At 36.1% G+C, this 13097-nt stretch overlaps 1 protein-coding gene across 1 annotated transcript in view; it reads right to left on the bottom strand.

The window, feature by feature from the left end:
• Nucleotides 1-13097, bottom strand: part of LOC311630856 (testis-specific gene 10 protein-like) — a 220543-nt gene that overhangs the window by 49258 nt on the left and 158188 nt on the right. The gene's annotated exons all lie outside the window — the stretch shown is intronic.

Genomic DNA, 13097 nt, shown 5'->3' with positions numbered 1-13097 from the left:
AAAATTATCATACTATAAATTCAAAATTGAATCAGATATTCTCACCTATACTTAATCTTTAATAATTTTCAGTCTATAACATAGTCTTCCAAAACATCATTTTCTGCCTAAATATATATGATTAATAGCTATTTATTTTTAAGTAAAAATAAACATTTACTTCAGTATTCTATTATTAGACATCTAAGTTCATTTCCATTTTTCACTATTACTAATAAATCTGTAGTTAACAGCATTTCATTCACTCCACATTTATTAAACATCGTTTTATGTGTGTAGCTAAACTTGTAAGAATTTGTAAGGGAAGTCCCCTGGAGCCAAATTAGAGCCATAAGACCATGAAGTGATGTTATGCTAGATATGATTGGGGTTTGCCTGTCTCAGTAGCCTAGGGTCTTAACTCAGAAACAAAAGATGAGGTCATTGATATGCCTGCAACACAAGAATTAGAACTAAGGCCCTCCCACATAAAGCCACTGAGGACTATAACAAAAGTGAAATGGTCAGACTAGACAAAATCAGCTTATCAACCAGCCATTGCTAGGATCAGGGTAATAATAAATAAATAAATAAATAAATAAATAAATAAATAAATATTTCTTGGGTATTGTTAATCTCAGGACAATAAATCAAAATAAAATCTGGCTCTAGGATGTTTGTATAATCTAGAGCACTTGGCAGAAATAAACAGAAAACTTCTCTGGAAGGACATACCCTCCATCCAGGCTAAGAACTAAACCTCAGACAAAGGCATGTTGAAAATTAGTTCACAATTCAATTAAAAACACATTAAGTAATTATCCAAACTTAGTGGGAGTCAAAAGACACACAAACTAAATTAGATCCCTTAGAACTATAGATTGTAGTATTTTCAATAGAAAATTAAGTATAGTTTTATTTTTTTAAATATATTTTTATTGATTTCAGAGAGGAAGGGAGAGGAATGACAGAGAATCAATGATTGGCTGCCTTCTATACATCCCCCAGTGGGGCTTGTGCCCGCAACTCAGGCATGTGCCCTGACGTAGAATTGAAACATAACCTTTTGGGGTTCATAGATTGACCTTCAATCACTAAGTCATGCCTGCGGGGCAAGAATAGTTGTATTTAAATACTAGAAGATAAAGTAATAAAATACATAAGAAAAAAGAACGAGCAGATTTTTTTAAAGGAACTAATGAAAAGTTCAGAAAATTAAACTAAAATAATTGAAATAAAAAATTTAAAACATCAATAGACAAGTTTAAGAGCACAATAGACACAGCAGAAGATAAAATAAGTAAATTGAAAAAAATCTAATCCATAGTAATTATCTATTAAAAAGAACAATAAAAGAGAGAGGTTAAAAAACAAAAACAAAAACAAAAAAACAGAATGAGAAGGTCCAATAATCACCTAATCAAAATTCTAGAAAGAGAGGATAAACACAATATTCCAAATAATAATCTCTCTATAAAAGCCAAGCGACTGGAACAACTGGTCGGTTGCTATAACATGCAATGAGGCTCCAACTGCCCTTCCCCACAGCCGGCCCCACTCCCCAATCAGCCACCCAATCCCAATCAGGATTAGGGCTGGTAGGCAAATGCCCATAGCCCCTCCACCCAGCCAGCCCCGCCCCAATTGGACCCCTAACTCCAATCGTGGGTGGGGCCAGCTGGCCAACTGCCTGCTGTCCCTCCCCCCAGCCGGCCCCTCCCTGGATCAGCTCCCACCCCAATGGGGGGCTGGGGCTATCTGGCCAACCTCTCGAGTCCCTTTTCCCTTACCAGCCTGGACCAATGGGCCCCCATTGAGGATGGGTGCATGAATTCATGCACCAGGTCTCTAGTAGCTAATATATAAAATCTTAGACTAAGCAAACATCAATGAAAAATCTGAACGTGCCCTGGCTGGTGTGGCTCAGTTGGTTGAGTGTTGCCCTGTGCACTGAAAGTTCCCCTGTTGTTTTCCTGGTCAGGGCACATGCCCAGGTTGTGGGTTTAATCACTGCACAGGGTATGTGTGGGAGGCCACCAATAGATATTTGTCTCTCACATCCATGGTTTTTCCCACCCCCCTCTCTGTCCCTCTCCCTTTCTTTCTCTCTCTCAAAACATTAAAAAAAAAAATCTGAACACTAATATTAAGAGAACTTAAGTCCTGGGCAGAACAAATAATAAATCAGTATCTATTATGACAATTATAAGTCGGGGAGGGTAGGAACATTTAAAGGAAGGAAATATTTTTAAACACAAACTAATAAAAGTGATAGCATGAGGGGAAATGTGTTCACAGGCAAAAATTATAAGACATTTGAAAAGTCCAGCCACTTAAAAAAAAAAAAAAGCAAAAAAACAAAACAAAGCAAAAAAAAAAAAAAAAACACCAAAAAAACCACTCACTCATTACAGAATCCAACTGTAGCAGATATATTGGAATAAATAAATAAATAAATAATATTACACTAGTAAATATATTAAAAGATATGAAAGAGAACCAAGGGGAAAAACATAACAAATATGAGAAATTGAGTAGTTGAAATTAAAAAAACAAAACAAAAAACACATGATGTAAATAGCAGAATATTTAAATCACTGCTGAGAGTAATTTTTAAAGACCTAAACAGAGAGATATTCTGTGGACCAAAAAGCTCTATATGTTCACCAACAGTTCTTCCAAAACTGACATATAGATTCAACTTAATCAAAATCCTAATAAACAATTCATAGATAAATGATTCTAATAGAGATAATTCCAAAATTGATATAGAAATATGCAGGACCTACGAGCAGCCCAAACAACTTTTAAATGGAATAAAGTTGGAGGACTTATAGTATCTGATTTCAAGACTTCTTATGAAGCTTCAATTATCAAGACAAAGTGATACTAGCATAAAGATGAAAAAATATATCAATGGATCAGAATAGAGCTCAGAAACAGACTCACTCATGTATGGTCAATTAAATTTTCAGGTACTAAGGCAATTCAATGGGTGAATGGGATAATCATAATAAATAAGAAGCAATGGCTATCCATACATACAAACAAAACTTTTAATCTCATATCTACACCAAGCATGTCAAACTCGTGGCCATGGGGCCACATGATGAGGCATGTGGCCTGCCAGCCATGAGTTTGACAAGCTTGCCTTACAAGAAAATTACTTCAGAAAAGGATCATAAACCTAAATACAAACACTAAAACTATAAAAGCTTTTAGAATGAAACAGCAAAAAATTTTAGTGACCTTAGGATTGGCAAAGAATTCTTAAATAGAACATGAAAGCATGCTATAAATAAAAGTAATTTCAATAAATTATACCTCACCAAAATTAAAAACTTTTGTTTATCAAAAGCATACTCTGGAAGCATATATTTTCAAAACATATCTGACAATGAATTTGTAGTTAGAACATATAAAGGACTTTTATAAATTAATGATAAAAAAATAAATAACCCAATTAAAAACAGACAATTTTGAACAGTACTTCAATAAAACTAGATTGATAGATGGCAAAGAAGTTAATGAATGCATGATCAACTGATCATAATTACTGATTAGAAAAAAGCAAATTAAAATCACAATATAATACTAAATACCCACTCTAATTCTAGTATCACTAAAATTAAAAAGACACTATCAAAAGTTGGTAAGAATATAAAGAAACTAGAACTCTCATGCACTGCTGGTGGCAATATAAAATAGCAAAACCATTTTGGAAAACTATTTTTAATTCCTTAAAAAGTTAAAATAGATCCAGCATATGACTCAGCAGTTCAAATCCTGGGTATTTACTCAAAAGAAATGAGCATATAAATATACAGAGACTTGTATTTGCAGTTCTATTTGTTATAATTAAAACCTGAAAATAAACTAAATGTCCATTTGGTATCTTATATAATAAAAGTCTAATATGCTAAGTGTCCAGTTGTCCAGTTGTTCATTCAACCAAAGCATAATATGCTAATGATATGCTAAGGCCACTCAACTGCTCATTATAACATGCACTGAGCAACAGGTTAGCTTGCTGCTAGGGTCCGAATGAATGGGACTGAGCGAAATGGGCCAGACATGTCCTGGAGCCCTCTCAGGGTCCCTTACCAACTGGCTAACTTCTCACATCTCTCCCTGCCCCTATCATGCACCGGTGGGCTCCCTTGGCCTGGCCTGTGCCCTCTTGCAATCCGGGACCCCTCAGGAGATGTCGGAGAGCCAGTTTCGACCTGATCCCACAGGACAAGTAGAGGGAGCCCATTGGTGCACGAATTCGTTCACTGGTCCTCTAGTATAATGCAATATGACCCAAAAAGTGAATCAGCTACTAAAACACACAATAACATGGATTAATCAATCTGAAGGTAATTATGCTCTATGAAAGTAGAGCAATAGAAGAGTACATGGTGAACAATTCCATTTAGATAAAATTGTAGAAAACCCAAGATAATAAAAAAAGACAGAAAGCAGATCAGTGGATGCCTGAGCAGCATAAGGGAAGGATTACAAAGGAAACATATATACATAATTACATTATACTGATTATGGGGATAATTTGATAGGTATAGTCATAGGTCAAAGTTTATTAAATTGTACCTTTTCAACACATGCAGTTAAGTTATATATCATATATCAATTACACCATAATAAATTTGTAAAATATGAACAAGAAAACTATGCTAATATCTAAATAACATATATATATCCCCAAATAAAAGATATAAAAATAGGGAGATTAAAATACTGGAAGAAATAAAAAAGTATACAATTTTCCTGTGGCAGCAGAGAGCTAAGTAGGCAGCACTATGGGCAATTAGGAAGCTATTCGCAGAGCCAGCACTGTGTCCCTGGGTCACGGAAGCAAGGCAATAGGAGTTACATCGGTGCTCCCACTGAAGCTTGTTTGGATTTTGGTGGAGAGCTGTTCTGGACAATGGAGACCAATATCCTGTACACTACACTGGGCTGTTACAGGAGCCTACTAGTCCCCTAATCCAGCATGCCTCTGAGAAAAAAAATCACTGCCTGCAGGCAAAATAAATCAACAGTGATAAAAAGTTTCCCTGACCAGTTGGCTCAGCTGGTTGGAGCTCTGTGTACACCAAAGGTCTGAAGGTTTGATTTGGTCAGGGCACATACCTAGGTTGTGGATTAAATCCCTGGTCAGGGTATGTACCTGGGTTGCAGGTTTGATTCCTGGTCTGGGTATGTATGGGAGGCAACTTATCAATCAATCTCACAGCAGTGTTTCTCTTCCTTTCTCTCCCTTCTTCTCTCTCTAAAACTAATATATATGGATTAAAAAAAAAAATATATATATATAGAAAAAATTTAAAATGTAGTGAAATTTAACTGTAATTCAACTGAAGAATCACTTCAAATGCCCCAAACATCATTTTTACAAAGCTTTTTCTTATAAAATAGCACTGTTTAGGAAGAATGTTTATTTAAACAGTATAATGGGTATTGGTTTTGAAACCCTGGGGATTTTTGTTCTTTATCAAGCAATGAAGTGAAAAGCTGTGAAAAGCAATGGATGCATTTCTTTTTGGCTGATTTGACCTGGAATATTCAATTTAGAGATATTGAAATTTAGACATATGTTGAACTATGTCAGGACTCAACTTCTAATAACTAGAGTTTACACATGGAATCAAACTTATAATTTTCTTATCAACTGAAAAAATGGAGAACAGGAACAACCGTATTTTAACTATTTTCACTATATTAAATGTAGTTGGATTATAGAGTTCCTAAGTAGGCTCTTGTAATTCTTTTTTAAATATATATAAATAGAAAACCTATGATAAATGTGGGTGCATTATAAAGTATAAACTATTGGCCTTAAAAATAAATTTACAGCTGACTTCTCAGCAGAAATAATGAAAGTCAGAAGATAATGGAAGGTATTTACAAAATGTTAAAATGAAAATAACCCCAAACCTTTCAAATTTTCTACCTACTGAAATATCTTTTATATAAATAAGATTGCAATAGAGGTAGTAGAAATTTTCAGCTTTGGATACATTTTGAAGATAGGATCAATTGGTTTGGATAAGAGTGTATAAAAATACAGGTTTCAGGCCAAGAATTATATGAATGGAGTTTCTATTTACTGAAATGGGAAGACTAAAAGACAACAGATTTTTGTGCACTGAAGGAAAAAGGATAGTGGAGAGCAGAAATGTTTAGTTTGAGATGTCTATTAGACATCATAGTGAAGATGAAAATGAGATAGTTGGAAATTCAAATTTGAAGTCCACAGAGAATTCTCAGTTATAGTAATACATTTTGAGAATCAAGAATAAATACATGAGGCTGGATGAGATCACTGAGGGATGAGGATAGATACAAAAGAGGAGAGAAGAACTCCTCTCAAAAACTAAATTCAGGAACATTCTAAGATTTAGAGGTTGTGGACAGGAGGAAGAAATAGCAGAAGAGACTGATATAGGAGAGCCAAAAAGACAAAGACAAAAAATCAAATGAGCATGATAGGTCAGAAACCAAATGAAGAAAGTTGTGTGTAAAGACAGCACAACTGATCAACTGTTGCAGATAGCTCAAATAAAATGAAGATTGAGGATTGTCCACTGCATTGAGCAACATGAAAGAAAATGTAACCTTTTAAAACAGTTTTGATAGAATGGTGGGGAGAAAAGTAGATTACAGTAGGTCCAAGTGCAAACAAAAAGTAAGACATTGGAGCCAAAAGTTTAGACAACTCTTCATGAAATTCCTATAAATGAGCCACAAAATTCTAAACTATTAAAGGGTAATATGCAAATTGACCCTAAAGGCAGAATGGCCAGAACGACTGCTGGTAGTCACTATGAGGCACCCTGACCACCTCTGGGTCCCATTCCCTGGTCGGCAGGCTCCGATGGCCTGATGGCGAAGGGGGAGTCAGGGGGAGACGGGGGATGCAGGCAGCACCTGGCAGAGGCTCCCACCCCGCTTGTCACCCCACACACAGAGGCGACCCATGGCAGGGGCGGGCTAGCTGTGGACAGTTGGGGAAGATGGTCCTGATCACAGGCCCGCGCATGAATTTTGTGGGCAGGCCCTCTAGTTTAGTATAAATATAGGATATTTAAAGGATATGATTAAAAATCTGAACTAAGGGATAAATATAAAACATCATGCCAACTATTTCCTAATTTATAATTTCTGAAGTATATACAGATCAATACCAAAACACTGACCATAAAAGAAGAGGACAATAAATTACAGAAATCTGAAATCTAGCAATGTGTTCTGAAAAACAATGTAATTAAGCAAGAAATCACAAAAGATAAAAATTTGTTACTTTTTTAATATTTAAAATTACACATATAAATAATCAATGAACCAAATAAAAAGTCATAATGGAAATTAGAAAATATTTTATAAAGCAAGAAGTATATAAAATATGTAGAATACATTCAAAGAAGCATTTTGAAAGAATTTGAGGGCCTTAAATATGTATATGAGAAAAAAGAAAGCCCAAAAAGTAATAATGTATGCATTTATCTTAAGAAATTAGGAAAAAAAGGAAACAGATATAATGAAAATAGAAGGAAGGAATAAAAAACAAAAAGTTAATGAAATAATAAAACAAACAATAGGGAGATCCAAAGCTAAAGCCTATTTAAAATAACAGACTGGAGGTGCAGCCACTGTGGAGAACAGCATGGAGTTTCCTCAAAAAACTAAAGATGGAAGTCCCAATTGACCCAGTGATCCCACTTCTAGTAATATATCTCAATATATCAGAAACAGCAATCAGAAAGGATATATGCACCCCTATGTTCATAGCAACACAACTTACCATAGATTTGGAAACAGCCTAAATTCCAATCAGCAGATGAGTGGATTAAAAAATTGTGGTACATCTATACAATGGAATACTATGCTGAAGTAAAAAAGAAGGAATTCTTACCATTTGCAACAGCATGGATGGAACTGGAAAGCATTATGCTAAGTGAAATAAGCCAGTCAGAGAAAGATAAATATTATATGATGTCACTCCTTTATGGAATAGAATGAAAAACATAAACTGACTAACAAAAACAGATCTAGAGACAGAGAAGCATCGATCAGACCGTCAAACCTCAGAAGGAAGGTAGGGGAGGGTGGAGGTAAGGAGGAGAGGTCAACCAAAGGACTTATATGAATGCATATAAGCTTAACCAATGGACACAGACATGGGGGGGGGGGGGTGAGGGCATGAGTGGGGATGTGGGGGAGTAATAAGGGGATAGAGACACATGTTCAATACCTTAATCAATAAAAATAAAAAAAGGAAAAAATAATCATTTCTACAAATCTAAAAAAACACACAAAACACCAGACTGGAGCCCTAACCAGTTTCACATCGGGCTATGGATTCAAGGGTCCCACGTTCGATTCCGGTCAAGGGCATGTACCTTGGTTGTGGGCACATCCCCAGTGGGGGTGTGCAGGAGGCAGCTGATCGATGTCTCTCTCATCGATGTTTTTGACTCTGTCCCTCTCTCTTCCTCTCTAAAAAAATCAATAAAATAAATATTTTTTAAAAACAGACAGGAAAAAGAGGAAATCACTACAGATTCTGTGATACTGAAATGTTGAAAGGAAAAGGTAAACAACATTATTCTAAAAACTAGAGGCCTGATGCATAAAATTTGTGCAAAGGCTTTGGCCCCCAAAGCTGTGGCAGCTACCTCTGCCTCAGTCCCCACTCACTGTGGTGGCCAGAGACCTTTGCTGCCTCTGCCTCTGGCCACATTGGCTTTATCAGGTCTACTTAGCATAGTACACTTTTATTATTAAAGACTAGAAACCCAGTGCATGAAATTTGTGCAGGGAGGGGTGTGTCCCTCAGCACAGCCTGCACCCTCTCCAATCTGGGACATCCCTCTCACAATCCGGGACTCCTGGCTCCCAACTGCTTGCCTGCCTGCCTGCCTGATTGCCCCTAAGCATTTCTGCCTGCTGGCCTTATCACCCCCTAACCACTCTCTTGCCAGCCTGATCTATGCCTAAGTGCTCCCCTGCTGCCCAATTGCCTCTAACTGCCCTCCCCTGCCAGCCTGGTTGCCCCTAACTGTCTTCCCCTACAGGCCTGATCGCCCACAACTGCTCTCTCCTGCTGGCCATCTGGTGGTGGCCATCTTGTTTCCACATTGGGGTGGCCATCTTGCATGTTGGAGTGACGGTCAATTTGCATATTACCTCTTTATTATATAGGATGTTTTCTAAGTTTGAGAAAATGGACACATACATGAAAAAATATATAGTGAATGGCATAAAAAGAAATGTCTAATTGTTCCTTTATCCATTAAATAAGTAAAATCTTCCTCAAAGAGAAAGTTCAGAATCAAATGGCTTCACTGCTAAGTACTAAACTCAAATATTATATAGAATGTTCCAGATATTGAAAGAAAACAAAATGAATTGGAAAGATTATCATAAGTTTTACATTATTTGATACCAAATTCTAATTTTTAAAAAACCCAATAAGGTAAATTGTTGGCCTATTTCAATTATAAAAATAGATATAAACATCTCAAACAAAATATTAGTTAATTGAGCCCAGAAATCTATAAAAATTATAACATACCCTAACTGATTTGACAAAGGACATCCTTTCCTGAAAACACACACACACACACACACACACACACACACACATACACACACACACCAAATAAACAAAAAACCTCTCTTTTAGGAATAGAATGAAACTTCTTCAACCTGATAGAAGTCATCTATGAAATATGTACAGATAATACCACACTAACTAATGCTTCCCCCTTAGATGTGAAAAGACTCAGAAAGTCCACTTCATTTCTATTCAACAATGTACATGATTTTCAAGACAATGAAATTGGGAAGAAAAACAACAAAAAACATGCTGATTGAACAAGTAAAACTGTCTTTATTTGTAGATGACCCAATTGATTATGTAGAAAATTAAACAGAATCTACAAAAAGGCCACTAGAACTAACATGTAAATTTAGCAAGGGTATAGAATACCAGGTAAAGATCCTATATAATAAAAGGGTAATATGCAAATCAACTGGACGGCAGAATGACCTATTGCTATGATATGAACTGACCTCCAGGGGGAAGACACTCAACCCAGGAGCTGCCCCCTGGTGTTCAGTGCACTCCCACAGGGTTGGACATCCCCCGAGGGCTCCCGGACTGGGGGAGGGCACAGGCCAGTCTGAGGGACCCCCCTGAATGCACCAATTTCATGCACCATGCCTCTAATATAAAAAGAAGTTGTAAACCTTCTGGTTTTGGCCCTGACATATAAAGAGCTTAGAAGACATCATTCCCTTTGTTACAAGAAGAAAAAGATGACTGAACTGAAAATCAATGACTTTTTTTGAAAACATCAAGATAGCGAGTGTGTTGGCCCCCTAAAATATGAGAAGAAAGGAAAAACCAGAGAGTCACAACTAAGGTATGCTCACTGAGAACAGAGCTTCTTAAACTGTAAATGATTAAAAAATTTAAATGATAATGTTCATGCATTGCTGGAAGCTGAGTGTGTGTTATTAACACGGGGGGTGAGAATGTCCTAGGGGCCACATACTTCAGGGGGTTTACATCCAGGAACCCATTGGTTCTCACAGTGAAGATCTGAAAAAGGATCCCTAGTGCCTCTGACAGGAAAAGAGGAATTAGTATAAAATATGCCCAGAGCATTCCCACAATAAGGCTTACTCTACAAGTGAAAAGACTATACCAGAGCTCATCCCAGCTGGGGAAGGGCATTCCTCCTACTTTACCACCTTTAGCCTTCCAGTTTCACATAAGTTGATTAAAAAATTATCAGTTATACCATTGGGAAACACAAGTAATATCAGGCCCAGAAATACAGATACACTGAAAGACTGAGATTTAAGTATATGACTATGAAACATGTTCCCTACCCTTCTCCTAACCAGCACACTACCAGGAGTCCAGGATAATCACAGTGAATTACAGCAGAAAGAGCTGCAGGTATGAGGAATGTAGTAACTCTGTAGTATCCTCACAAAGTTTTGTAAATCTAGAAGTGTTCTAAAATACAAAGTTTATTTTAAAAACAATTGTATTTTCATATTCAAGCAACAGACAATCAGAAAGTGGTACTTTAAATTCCATTTACAACAGCATCAAAAAATAGGAAATACTTAGGGAAAAATCTGACTCAAAAAAGTATGAGTTGTACACTAAAAATAAGATAACCTATGGTAAATTAAAGATCTAAGGAAAGAAAAGACATGCTGTGTTCATGAATAGAAACACTTGATATTCTTTAGATGTCATGTCCCCAATTTCAATTAAATTCTATATATATATGAAGCTAATTCTAAAATTAAAATGCAAAGAAACTACAATAGCCAAAAAACACTTTGAGAAAGAACAAAGTTGGAGAACTAGCACTACCTAATTTGAAGACTTAAAACAGAGTAATCAGGAATGTTGTACCGTATTTGGCATCAAGATATATGAATATGTTCATCAAACAAAATAGGCAATCAAGAAACAAACCTTCACATATATGGACAACTGACTTGCTACAAACTTGTAGCAACTATCCGTTCTACAATTTTATGGAATAAAATTTCAACTTTTATTCCATAAAATTAAATATCCACATGGAAAAAGAAAACTTTGACCTATATCTAGTACTATACACAAAAAGTAACTTGAAATGAATTACAGATCTAAATGTAAGAACTAAAACTACAAAACTGCTAGAAGAAAACATGAGAGAAAATCTGTTACCTGAGGCTTAATGATTTATTTAAAAGAACACAGAAAGCTAGATATGAATTTCTGAAAATCAACAAATTTTATTTAACCAAAATCAAGAACATATATTCCTTAAAAGACACTGTTAAGAAAATAAAAAGACAAGTCAGAGACTGGGAAAAAATATTTGCAAAACACATACCTGACAAAGGACTTATAACTAAAATACAAAAAAATCCTTTCATGACTTACTAATGATATAAATAACTCAATAAAAGCATGCAAAAGATTTAGACATGCACTAAGGAAAGGAAAAAAATATATATATATCCCATAAGCACATGAACAGATGCATGAAATCATTAGTCATTAGGAAAGCAAATTAACCACAATATATACCTATTAGAATAGCTAACATTAGATTCCGCACATCAAGGGTTGGTGAGGATATGAAACAACTGGAATACTGATACACTGATGGCTCCAATGTAAAATAAAATAGTGCAAGCACTTTGGAAAACAGTTTACAGTTTGTTCCAAAGTTAGACTCACAGAACATTCACTTTTATTTGTTTAGCCCCAAATAGCAAACAATCAAAATGTCTATGTGGTATATCCATACAATGGAATACTACTCTGTGACAAACAGAAATAAACTCTTTATTTTATGAGATGACATGGATAAATCTCAGATGAGTTATTGTGTGTAAAGTACACTGACAAAAGAATATATACTCTGTGATTTCATTTATATAACATTTTGAAAAATACAAACAATTTCCTACGACAGACAGCAAATCAGTGGTAGCCTAGGAATTAACAAGGTAGGGTGAGGTTATAGAAGGGTATGAGGAAACTTTTGGAAGCGCTGGCTAGGGCTACTATCCTGATTGTGGGGATCATTTTACAGATATATAAAGATGTAAAAACTGATGAAATTTTACTATCAGTAAAACAAATGTACACACACAAAATAAAAATCTCCAATTATGCATCTATCAGTTAGAATATATCTATACCTATACCTATACCTATACCTATACCTATACCTATACCTATACCTATACCTATACCTATATTTATATCTATATCTATCTACATCTATATCTATATATCATCTAATCTCTATCTATGTAAGCTATGATGCGCACTGACCACCAGAGGGCAGACGCTGAATTCAAGAGCTGCCCTCTGGTGGTCAATGCTTCCACAGAAGAAGCTTCCCATCGCTCAGCTCAGCTGACCTACGCCAGATGCCTAGGCTCAGGAGCCTCTCCTGATCAGGACTCACTAGGCACTAGCCAGCAACAGGCACAGCGGGACGGGATGAATGGGAGCAGCGTGGCGCCCAGCCTGGGATCGGCTCCTCTCCCGCCACCTGTCCAAGCCCAATCCCCGCAGGCCA

The sequence above is a fragment of the Pipistrellus hanaki genome (assembly GCF_964339955.1).
Source record: "Pipistrellus hanaki genome assembly, chromosome: 12".
Classification (NCBI taxonomy): domain Eukaryota; kingdom Metazoa; phylum Chordata; class Mammalia; order Chiroptera; family Vespertilionidae; genus Pipistrellus; species Pipistrellus hanaki.
Note: the sequence above shows the minus strand (reverse complement) of the source record. Positions and strands in the feature narration are given on the sequence as shown.